Genomic DNA, 13,137 nt, shown 5'->3' with positions numbered 1-13,137 from the left:
TGATCTCTGCAAACAATGGGAATGATTTAGAGTTAGGCGGACGAGGTACTCCGTCACCAGTATCACGGATATCCCATCCATAGTATTACACTCTCCAAAGGCTATAATGGGATCGTAATTCGGCAGATGGGATACCTTTCACATTTGTGACAGAGTAACCCCCTACGCCAATCTCTAAATCAGGCCCAATATGTCTTTGATGGCTAGTTATTGTAAGGAGCTGGGTTCAAGGACGATCCCTGTATGTTCTGCTTTTTGATCACCAGTGTAGGTCACGGATTGTTAAAATGAATGTACATATAGTTACTGCCTTGTAGTATTCAACGTATTCTTTCACAAGTCCACCAACATTCAGCTCACTTTAAAAATGCGAGCATGGGTGCCAGGAGCTGAATATGTTTTGGGGCCACATGATTAACAATAAGGTACAAAAACAGTTCAGATGGTGAAGGGTTGCATGTGCTCTCTGATGCATAAGAAAATGTTCTAACTGATGTTCAGTTAGGTATGGCTAAATAGTGTTTTGCCTATTGCTGCCGGTATAAGAAATACACATTAAGTATCATAGCAACAATAAGCAAAGTGTTTGCTTATACCTAAAGCATAGACTCCAGCTCCTCATCAAAAGTTATAGCATGAAGGAAAAAGACGCTGACCTGCCACTCTGCAGGCAGTTGAACATGGCAGTCAGGGGCCAGCTAAGTTCGCCTTTATTCAGACATTGCTTCCTAGAGGGCATGTTCATGCTCCAGAGAAAGAAGAGAATGACTGAGCAGAGATTGAACACTGTACGGAAGGCACCGACAGTGAGGTCGAGAGCAGAAACACTGAGAAAGGCAGATTGAAAAGACTAACAAATAGGAGAATTGGAGAGACATGCAGATGAAGGGGAGAGATTGGAAGATACTAGAGATACTGACAGAGCTAGGGCAACAAGACAGATAAAGAGGCGGGTTAGGGAGACGGAGGGGGAATTGCATTCATGATACTGACAAACAGGTGAAACAGAGAAACTGAGCGAGAGAATGGGCAAGACTAGATGAGAGGTAGATTTAAGAGACCTGGTAAAGTTGGAAGGTGGACACTGATGGAGAAAAATAATTGCACAGACAGATACTAAGATATTAAAAGGAGTGCCTGGCCAAATCTGGTTAAAAGGAGGAAAGGGAGATGAAGTGAGTGCATAAGACGAGGAATAGGCATTACCAGATTGAAGAGGTGCATGGAAGAGACTGACAGCATGGTGCAAAGGAGAGACTGGTCTAGGCAAGGAAAGGAGAAACTGCCAAGAAAGACAGGGGATCTGACAGAGGGGAACAGAGAACCAACAGAGAAGCGGACAATGCGTTAAACATGAGTAAAAATTTCACAAATCAAGACTGTGGAACTCATCTTTTAGCTACGTACAATATGCCCAATAAATATGCAAAGCCCTATTGGGAAACCATGTCAACTGTTATTCGGAGGTGTTTTAACGGCCCATTAAATGGAACTAAGACCGAACAACAGAGCAGGGGAAATAAACATTAACACAGACTCTCAAAGTAACAGTTCTTGAACAAGTAGTGCCCTGTACTGTTTCGAATTTTCCACACGAGGAGGCCTGGGTCACAAATTTGAGTGCATTATTTGTCCTGTCCCTGCTTAAACCGAGTCAGTTAAAAGGAGCCAATGAGAGGCATTGGCTAAGAGGCGCACTGACATCTCTAATGAGTGGTAACAGACATCGGAGACTCATAGTGGTAAAATTCCCCCACTATGTACTACTCATTCAATGCATGATTCATTGCCTCATTTAAATCTAGGGGTGGTCGGAACTCGCAGAGTTCACTTTGCAGAACTCAGCAGAGTTACATGAATCTGCGAGATTCTGTGGAGTTCTGCAAATAGGAAGAAATAGGCATGTCGCACTGTTCGTGCTGATTTTAGGCAAGGGGAGCTCGTTCCGTGCTGAAAATTCAGTGTGAATTGCACCACAGGGAGCTACTTCACAAGATGAATTTGCTGCCACTCGAGTAGACTTTCTACTCGACCGTCAGTGTTTTTTTTTTTTTTACCGCGAACAGTTGCAACTGGCAGCGTTGGAGAAATCTTGTGACTGAAAATCACACTAGGGGATGCCAGATCTCGCATGCGCTAGCCAACTTACTATTGGCGGGCCGCACGTGAGAAACAACTCTAATTGGAGGTTGGAGGAATCTGGCCAGAACTCCATGCTACAAGCGTAACGCAGAGTGGCCATAATTTCTCCAACTCCACCTAGGGAGTGAAATGTATCACCCACTCCTATTTCTGATACTGAATCTGCACTCAATGCTGAACTGGTAAAGCATTTGTTCCAGACGTCTTCTGCTTTGCTGACTGATTAACTGCTGGTCAAAGACACCCCTAGAATGTCTAAGATCTGCACATCCACAGCATAGTCATGCACCTCATTCTACAAACTAACATTTACATGCTATATGCAAAGGTTTGTACAGGGTGGCTCTTGAGCTTTAAGTCTACAGTTCGAATGGGCTTCCTTCAACGTCTCTGTAAATTAACAGCCTCAATTACTGATCAGAAGCCATCAGCACTGCAAAAATATTCAGGAACTTTTTCAAGGTGTCATCAAGCCAAAGGGTGTACTAATGAGCAATTATGCCTGCTGCTCAACACTTTTGCAGTATACTTTTCATCATCCAAACAGAAGTTGATGAAGAGATAATCATTTCCTCAGGCAAGACATTATTGAGCCAATAGGTGGCAGTGGCGGCGGCAGCTTTGGGAGGGGGGCGGGCGGGGCACAAACACACACACACACACACAGGCTCATTCTTTCACACACAGGCACGCTCATCCATAAACAACACTCATTCCATTCAAACATACACGAACGCACCAAACATTCATTTTACAAGATAACACACATTCATTCTTTCACTCACACACGCACGCACGCACTCACATCCATTAATAACACTCATAACACTCAAACTTGCACGCGCGCACCAAACATTCAATGTAAAACATAACACACATACACACATACATACACACACACACACACACACATACATACACACACTTACCTTTAGCCTCAGGGTCCCAGGAGGGTTGGGACTGCTGCCTTCCCTCACTGGCTGACCTGAGGTCAGCCAATGAGGGAAGGCAGCAGTCCCAGCCTCGTCACAGAGTGGGATGGGGTCAGTGAGACTGCTGACCCCACCCCACTCTGTGACGAAGTGTCACTGATTGACACTCGCCCTGGGCACTTCAGGGCTTAAACCTGAAGCGCCCAGGGAGAGTGTCAATGGGTGACGCTTTCCTCGTCACCCAGGGGAGGGCCTCGAGGCACCTTTGCTGGGCCGAGGAGGTCACGCCCATAAGGGTCGTGATCTGCTCAGCCCAGCAAAGTTCAGCTCAGGCAGCCAGGAGTCTGCGCAAATCGCGCATGTCTGCTCCTGGCTGCCTGACCTGAACATGAAGAGTGTCTTTCAGGCTGACCTTTGTTCAGCCTGACAGACACTCTTCATGGGGTGGGGGGGCGTGGCCCCTCCGCCCTAAAGGACGGGCCGCCACTGGTAGGTGGACCCTCTCCATGGAAGTTGCTTATCACTTAGGTATGAGAAAAGGCCTCTTTTGTCATGGTTAGACCCAACTTTATGCCTGGTATTTGATGTGGTTTCAAACTTGTTAGTGCCCAGGGCTCCTGCTAACCAGGTTCCCTGGGTCAGATCCCTTTCCCAAAACTGTTGTGATGCATTGGCACAATTGGACACACCTCCTTTAGATGCCCCTATAAGTCCCTAGTAAATGGTACCAAGGTACCCAGGACATGAGGTACTAAGGGTAGGCGCCTGGGGGCAGCAGCACAGATTGTGCCACCCTCAGGGACCCTGTATCCAAGTACACCCAGCACTGCCATTGCAGGCTGAGTGTCCTGGTGCAATCATACACTGCAAAACTGACATGGCACGCAGCCTGTGTGCCCTGTCCACTACAAACTGCATGCAATAGAAGTAAATCACCCCTCTGGCATGCCTTCCAGCACTAAGGCAGGGTGTACTACACTGAATACGTGTTCAAGGAGGATGAGCAATATGCCCCTACTGTGTCCCTGCCAAACCAGGGACATAGTAAGTGAACAGACCAGCCATTTTACATACATGTGCTGGACACTGGTCAGTGCGAGTTTCACAGCTACATGATGGCCACTCTGAACCCTGGGTGGTTTGGTATCAAACATCTCAGGACAATAAATCCAGACTGGTACCAGTAACGGATTAATTGCAAAATGTACCCAGGGGTCACCTTAGAGGTGCCCCCTGCAAAAGATAACTACCCTGGCATGGTTGCTGGCCAGTCACAACCAGCCTGCCACCACCAGAGACATTGCTCTCTGGATCCAGAGAACAAAGAGGTGTTACACCTCTTCCCTCAGGAATGTGCACAGCCCAGCCTATGAGCTTCAAAGAGCTTACCACCCTTGCAACTCGACCCCTACCCCTGCTGTTAGCAGCAGATGGCCACCCCCATTGTAAACCCCCACTTTTGGCGGGAGCAACGGCGGGAAAACATACAAAGGACAGGAGGAGTGGCCATCCCCAGCTTGCACCACCCGTAAAGTGTTACATGCAAGGTGACCCCTCCATTTAATTTTCCTCCATCTTGCATGGAGAGAATATAGCCTATCAGGGGTAGGTAAGTGACCTCTGCCCACAGGAAGTGGTCACTTAGTGGCTGTAGCCACCCTAAGTTACATAGGTACTCCCCTAAACACCCACTAAATGCAGTATTTAGTGGGCACCTCTAGACCTACAGATAAGATTCCAAGGACACCAAAAGACCAGCAACAAAGAAGACCCAAGGCTTGAGAACTGCATTCCTGCTGCTAAAAGAAAAAGGCACCAAACCCTGCTTGCTGCACCCAGGACTCAAGAATCACCGCTGAGGGATTGCTCCGATATGGGACAGATTGTCCAAATCATCAGAAGACCTCCACTCTTCTAAAGATTGCTGACGATATCCCTCCAGATTGAAGGCAACACTTTCCTGCAACAAAGACTAAATGACCAGTGAAGTCCAGTTCATTGACTGGCTGCTGAACAAGAAACTGGACACCACAGCCAGGCTAAATTTCACCGGACGGCCCCGGAGGACAAACCCTGTCAGTGTGCCAAGTTTCGTGGCACTGCAACCTCCCGTGACTGAACTGTGTAATAACTATGGGTACTGGACACTCAACATCGGACACCAAGAACAGAAGTCCACTCTGGACTCCAAAATGGCCAGGAGGAAGCCCCCGTCGAGGGACTTCAGAAAACAGCAGAACGACCCACCAGAGGGGGCCCTGCTGACCTGCAAGTGACCCTCAAAGTGACCTCCTCCTGTATCTAAGGGCACCTTTGCGCACAGATCTTGGCTCATCTACTCTGCATACAGCACCGGAGAGCCAGCTGTGCTCCAAGGGTCCCCCACCACTTGCGACCTCTACCTTCCCAGGGGACCCACTGGACTCACCTCAAAGTCCACCCGTGCATTGCTTTTCCAAGTGATCCCCCGCAGCCCTGCACTAGCTCCAGGGACTTTTCAGCAGCTGTTTCTGCCAAAACCGGGAACTGCCCTAACTCGTCCAGCTGGCCCAGAAGACTTCTTGACGACCTCAACCTTAAAGCAAAAGGAGATATTGGTAAATGCACTGCCTGATTTTCTATGTATTTTCTAAAGTTAGACCAGTAGTTTTAGTCCCCAAACCTCACTTCAAAGGACAGAAAAAGGAAATGAGGTTTTGTGTGGATTACAGGGGCCTCCATTCTGTAACAAAAACTGATACACACCCAATCCCCAGAGCTGATGAGCTCATTGACAGCGTAAGGACAGCCAGATGTCTGAGTACTTTTGATTTAACATCTGGATACTGGCAGATTGGCCTGACCCCAGGAGCAAAAGAGAGGTCTGCATTTTCTACTCCCAGTGGCCATTATCAGTTCACTCTTTTGCTTTTGGATTGAAGAATGCACCTGCCACCTTCCTAAGGTTGGTGAACCAAGTCCCTGCTGAACTGCAATCCTTTAGTGCAGCTTATGTGGATGACACATAAGCTGTCTAAAGCTCCACCTGGGAGGATCACCTGATCCACCTTGGAAAGGTCCCTGAGGCTCGCCAAAACGCAGGCCTCACTATCAAGGCTGCCAGTAAGTGCCAGATAGGGCAGGGTAAAGTTGTTTACTTGAGTCACCTGGTAGGTAGAGGTCAAGTCCAACTGCCCCAATCCAAGATCTAGGCCATTCAGGCTTGGGAAGCTCCCACAACCCAGACTCAGGTCAGCGCATTCATTGGCTTGGCTGGGTATTACAGGAGATTTGTGAAGGCTTATGGCACCATAGTGGCCCCAATCACAGAAATGTCCTAGAAGAAAATGCCCCAAAAGGTTAACTGGACAGTGAGTTGTTCAGAGGCCTTTAACACTCCGAAGAATGCAATGTGCTATGCTCCAGCCCTCCAAGCTCCAGACAGTCCAAATAGATGCCTCAGAACTGCGGGTAGGAGCGGTACTAGCCCAGAGAAATGATGAGGGACATGACCAGCATGTTGCTTTTATAAGAAGAAGACTTCTCCTTAGGGAACAAAAATGGAGTGCCATAGAGAGGGAAGCCTTTGCTGTGGTCTGGGCCTCGAAGAAGCTGAGGCCATACCTGTTTGGCTCTCACTTCACTGTTCAAACAGACCACAGGCGTCTCAGATGGTTGCTACAACTGGAAGATGAAATACCCAAGCTGTTTAGGTGGTCTCTATAGCCTTACAGGGAATGAACATTCAAGTAGAACATATACCTGGGACTGCCCATGCCAATGCAGATGGCCATTCCAGGTTCTTCCACTTAGATGATGAAGACTTACTAGGGAAAGGGTGGTCTCATCCTCTCATTTGGGGGGCAGTGTGAGAAAAGGCCTCTTTTGTCATGGTTAGCCCCCACTTTTTGCCTGTATTTGATCCAAACCCTGGGTTGGTTGGTACCAAACTCAGGACAATAAAGCTAGACTGGTGCCCCCTCCAAAAGCTTACTACCCTGGCACGGTTGTGGGCCGGTCAGAACCAGCCTGCTACCAGAGAAGATTCTGGAACCCTGGTATGAGAGCCATTGCTCTCTTGGTCCAGAGAACAAAGCCTTTCCTTAGCAGAGGTGTTACATCTCTTCCTCCAGGAATGTGCCCAGCCCAGCCTGCAAGCTTCAAAGGGCTTACTGCCCTTGAACCTCGACCCCCAGCCCTGCAGCTAGCAGCATGTAGCCGCCCCTGATGCAAACCCCCACTTTTGGTGTAAGCAACAGCAGGAAAACACACAGGACAGGAAGAGCGGCCACCTCCAGCTTGCACCAACACTGTGATGTTGCATGTGAGGTGACCCTCCATTTCATTTTCCTCCATCTTGCATGGTAGAAAAATAGTCTATCAGGGATAGGGAAGCGACCTCTGCCAACAGAAAGTGATCACACAGTTGGTGTAGCCAACCTAAGGTTAATGGCCCATTGGTCACTACTAGGTACTCCCCTAAACACCCACTAAATGCAGTATTTAGTAGGCACCCCTAGACTTGCATATAAGATTCCAAGGACACCAGAAGACCAGCTACAAAGAAGACCCAAGGCTAGAGAACTGCATTCCTGCTGCATAAAGAAAGAGGCGCCAAACCCTGGCTGTTGCACCCAGGACGCAACAATCACCGCTGAAGGGTTGCTTGGACCTTGGCAGAATCTGAAAATCCTCAGAGGACCTCCACTCTTCTAAAAAATCTCCAAATATCTGCCTCCAGAATGAAGACATCACTCTTCTGCAACAAAGACCAAAGGAGCAGTGAAGTCCAATTCACTGACCAGCTGCTGACCAAGGAACAGGTCACCACAGCCGGACCAAATTTCACCCCACGGACCAGCGAGGACAAAACCTGCCAGTGTGCCAAATTTGGTGGCACTGTGACCTCCATTGGCTGAACCCTGCAATAGCCCTGGGTAATGGTCACTCAGCATCAGACACCAAGAAGAGAAGTCCGTTCTGGACTCCAAAAGGACCAGGAGGAAGCCCCAGTCGAGGGACTTCATAAAACATCAGAACCACTCACCAGAGTGGCCCTGCTGACCTGCAAGCGACCCTCAAAGTGACCTACCTCCTGCTTCCAAGGGCACCATTGCACACAGCTCTTAGGTCATCTATCTGCTCTGCACCCGGCATCCCTGGGCCCTGCACCAGAGAACCAGCTGTGCTCTAAGGGCCCCCACCCCTTGCGACCTCTAAACTCCCAGGGGACCCACCGGACTCACCTCGAAGTCCACCTGTGCACTGCAAGTGATCCCCGCAGTGGTCTTGCACCAGCTCCAGTGACTTTTCCGCAGCTCTTCCCGCCAAAACCGGGAACCACCTGAACTCCTCCGGCTGACCTACAAAACTTCTTGACAACCTCGACCTAAAAGCAAAAGGAAACAATGGTAAATGCACTGCCTGATTTGACATGTATTTTTCAAGTTTTCTCCCTATTTTTGTAAATTTGTCTCAAGTTATTCCTTTGAGTGCGTTTCTTGCTTTATTGAGTACAACAAATGCTTTGCACTTCTCCAAGACTGGCCTAACTGATCGACCAAGCTACCATAAAAATTAGAGCATTAGGAGGTCTGGTTTTTACCTCTGTAAGCGAAGGTGTGGTTGCCCAGACAACGTTTTGCACACTACATAGAGGGCCAGCCTCCTGCATTAGGTACCAAAACACCAAGATGGAGGAAAAGTTTGTGTCTGCATTGACATGCTTCAATCAAATTAGGTCATTAAGCATAGGAGACATATGGGTATACAAATCCAGGACATGCCCCTGAATTTGAACAAGGGATACCTCTAGCTGGAACTGGAAAGAGACTGCAACCTGCTTAAGTATAAATGCCTTAGGTTTTCTATCACCTTGGCCATGAACATTTTTCTGGAGGAATTATAGTGCATCATTGCGGCATCCCAAAAATGGTTTAACTATAGTAACAACCTTTTGGCTTTCAGAAAGGCATGACAAAATTCAGAAAGCTCTGTCGAGTGTTGCAAGAAAGCAAGCTTGAAGCTCAACTAAGAGAAATGTCAGGTTGGGAAGACCTAACTAAAATTCACTAGTCACATCATCTTACATGCCAGAATGTGTCCTGTCCCATGCAAAGCCTCTACCCTATTGTCTATTACTGCCACCCATAATGTATCACTCACTGAGTTCTCCCAGGACTGGTTAGCTACTACATACTATTTGTAGCAGACTTGGAAGATTTGAACTGTCAAAATCCTTGTTAAGACCTCTTAGGAGAGATTATATTTTGCTTTGCCAAATGTAATTTTGTATGCTTTGCAATTTTATGACTGTATGGCTGAAGGTTCCCTTGTGGCCTGGAAGCCTCGGTTGGTTATGATAATAAGCCACTGATAATAGCTGCAGGCCTAACTGGTTCAGTAAGAAAAAACATTTGTTGTCATATGTCTGATCTGTTTATTATGAAACGTTATGATAAATGCCTTAGGCCTGACATGCTGATTGCGATACATTTATGTTAAAATCAATGGGCATTTAAAAGTGGATCAGTATTTCTCCTTATTAAAGACTACGTATGAGTATTTGTTTTTCCTGAAGTGTCACATATTACCCTTTGTAGGGAATGATGTTGTTGTTGGGTACTGCCTCTGACAAACCACATGAGAAGATATGCACTGTAATAATTCTTACTCAAATCTCTTCTTACCTGTCTGCCAGAATCTTGATGTGCCTGGGTCTTTAAGCGCTCCCCCCGGAGGGAGAGTGTGCCCTGACCCCTGCGGCAGCTTGAAGCCCCCAATCGGGGAGTTCAGGGATCCTTGGCCCTGGTGGTGAGTGCGGCCCGGCTCAGGCCGCGTGGAGTGCGGCCTGGCAGAGGCGTGGGGAGGCCTCTGCTCTGCCTTCCCCAGCGGGCTTCCTGCCCTGATCAGGCATCGTGCAAGCAGTGAGGCTGGCCGGTGGGGTAGGTCTGGGGGCCGCCCTGACACTCCTGACCTGTGCCGCTGGGTCTGGAGCAGATTCGGGCCGGAGGAACAGACGGCAGAGCCTGGGCAGAGGAGGACCCTATCCCCACGCACTTTTTCCTGGCAGACGCCCTGTGTAGCCAGGAGGACAGAGCTGGCAGAGTGCGCAGAGAGGGGGCCCAGGAGGACAGTGGTGGGCCAGCTGGCTCTTAGTCACGATAGAACTGCTGTGGTGTGGTCTGGCAGGGTGAGTTGCTGCCCGGTGGAGGGGAGGCTAAGGATCGACGATTGGAGGGGTGGCATGGACATTTTTTAACGCCAGAGGTACTGATTCTGAGGTGCTGGTAAGGTACCATTGTATGAAGGTGTACTGGTGCCGGAGCGCGGACCTTATCCAATATTGAAGTAGAGACTAAAGTTGGGGATGGTTGGCAGGATGAATGGACATAATAGCGGCCCACAGTTGGCATTTTACTGGGCATTGAGCTTCGATCTGGACTGACTGAAGAGTGACACAGTCCAAGGGAACCCTACCCTTGATCCTACGGATCAGATATGGCGGCGACGCATCTCATCATCCCAGTTTCCCTTGGTTGATGGTCAGATGGGGGGGGGCACATGGCAAATGGCCGCGTCGCAGGGGAACACCATGGAACAATACATTTCCCCTGCTCCGCTGCCGCAGCTCCAGACGCAGATGGGTGGGCCCGAGATGAACTGGGCACGCCAGCTACTGTGGAGGAACCGTCGCGAGCGAAACTTCTTGCAGCAATTCAGGGGTCGAGGGTGGCCCTTGAGGGGAAGATAGAGACAGTGGCAGTGGAGGTGAACCTTCTCTGAGCGGACCTCCGGAAGGTCTTTGATAAGGTCAAAGCTGCGGAGGGGTCCATTTTGTAGTTGCAGACAGAGGTTGGTGCTCTACAGAAGCAGATGGCACGGGTCACTTCAAAAGCTGGGGCGATGGAGGTGAGACTGGAGGATGCCGATGGTAGGTCCAGACGCAATAATGTGCGGCTTCTCGGGTGTCCGGAGCGTGCATAGGGTTCCACCGTAGAGGTCTTCGTGGAGCGATGGATCAGGGATATACTGCAGCCTGTCGGGCTGTCCAGTGTGTTCGTAGTGGAGTGTGCTCATAGGACACTGGTCGCACCACCTCAGCCTGGCGCCCCTCCGAAGGCTATCATTGCACGTCTTCTGAACTATAAGGATCAAGACTGTATCCTAACAGTCAAACAGTTAAAAATGTCAAACAGATAAACCGCAAAAGTTCGATTTATCCAGACTATTCAAACAAAGTACAGACATCAAGGAAGGGATTTCTGTAGATGAAAGCCAAGCTTCGTGCAATGAACATTCGATACATGTTACTGTACCCGGCATGCTTAATGGTGCTCTCGGGAGGCAAATCCCACTTTTTTGAACACCCAGAGGTGGTCTGGTAATGGCTGGAGATGTGGGACAAAGTTGCATCAGGTAGACCCGGGCAGACTAGCTCGGTCGCTGGTCATGTTTCTGGTTTGGATGACTCAGATTGGAGGAAACCCAGAGAGAACCGGATGGAGGGCTCCACAGGGTGGGGAGCCAGCGATGACAGCAGAATTGAAATTCAACAGGATAGTACAATGGCGGTGGTGTCCCCTGGCCTGTCTGCTCGACTGACTGTGGCACCTGATCTGGGAGTGGAGATGATTTCCTTTGACAGTTAACTTTATTCTTTTTGAATGGATAGTGTTGTAACGTTTGCCTCCGTAGGGCATGTTCTTATGTCAGATGTTTATTGCTCATGCAGTAAGGGGCACCAGGCTTATAGTGGATCTAAAACCGATAGGGCACTCCTTGAGTCCGCATTATATGGCAGGGGGTATTGTCTTTATTGGGACACGATTGATTAGGCATACAGGCACGGTGTATTTAGCATATGGGGTGGGAGGTGGTTACCTCCACTGCTGTTGTAGAATCTCATAATTGGGGTGTTGGGTGTTCTAGGCTGTTGTCCTGGGAGCATTTACAAATATGGATCTACAGTACGCTTTAATGTATTTGTTTTACTGTTTATCTGGGTGGGAATGGGGGTTGGGGATTGCTTAGTTAGTGCATGTTTGCATGTGTTTTTTGGTTACAACAATAGTGCATACTTGTATGTGAGATTTGAAATAAGTACTCAATCTGATTTTCCCCTGCAGGGGAGGGGAGGCAGGAAGAGGTCGATGACGGATGGAAAATACAAAGTACTAACAAAGGTCGACAGATTAATATGCTGACATGGAACGTCAGGGGGCTGAAAGACTACAAACGTGCTATAGAGTGCATTGTTTCCTGCGGCAGCATAAGGTTCAAATAGCCTGTTTACAGGAAACGCATTTGATGGTGGAGGAATCGCAAAAGCTTGCTAAGAAATGGCCGGGCCAGGTGTTCCCCGTGTCCTTTTCCTCTTATGCAAGAGGAGTAGCAATATGGGTTGAGCCAGGGGTCCCATTTACACATGTCTACAGCAAAGCTGATGTGGAGGGGCGATATATACTCCTACAGGGTACATTAGATGAGGCGCCCCTTACTATTCTCAATACTTATGTACCCAACACAGATGATCAGTGCTTCTACAATAATTTTGCTGAGATGCAGGGGGTAGGTGTGGGTTCTCCTATAGTATGGGCTGGAGACTACAATTGTTTATTGGACGGTGAGAAAGATCGTCACCCCTCTAAATAGGGTACTAAACTGTTAATGGCAAGATCCCTCACAGTGGTCATGTATAATTTAGGATTATGGGATGGGTGGAGGGAACTGCACACAGAGAGTAGGGAATATACCAGTGATTCTAAGACACACAATACGCATAGTCGTCTGGACCGAATCTTCCTGTGTGGCCTGAACTGCTTGCAATTATTGGATATCACACATTTGGAGAGGTTTCTATCTGATCATGCACCGGTATTGATGCAGCTGCAGTGGGGTTCAGATGGCGGGGTGACACGTGGCTGGCGTATGCCCCCAGATTTTCTGACAGACGCATTTCGTGAAAAAATTGAAGTTGCCATTAAGGACTACATAACCATAAATTGGGGTACCATGGCCACCAGAGGGACAGAGTGGGGGGGGGCAATGAAGGCCGTTCTGAGAAGGGTGTGTATAGGCACCA

At 48.7% G+C, this 13,137-nt stretch overlaps 1 protein-coding gene across 2 annotated transcripts in view; it reads right to left on the bottom strand.

Moving 5' to 3' along the window:
- CCNB1IP1 (cyclin B1 interacting protein 1) overlaps window positions 1-13,137 on the bottom strand; it is a 129,598-nt gene that overhangs the window by 60,583 nt on the left and 55,878 nt on the right. The gene's annotated exons all lie outside the window — the stretch shown is intronic.

Source organism: Pleurodeles waltl, chromosome 3_2 (genome assembly GCF_031143425.1).
Source record: "Pleurodeles waltl isolate 20211129_DDA chromosome 3_2, aPleWal1.hap1.20221129, whole genome shotgun sequence".
In the NCBI taxonomy this organism is placed as follows: Eukaryota; Metazoa; Chordata; class Amphibia; order Caudata; family Salamandridae; genus Pleurodeles; species Pleurodeles waltl.
Note: the sequence above shows the minus strand (reverse complement) of the source record. Positions and strands in the feature narration are given on the sequence as shown.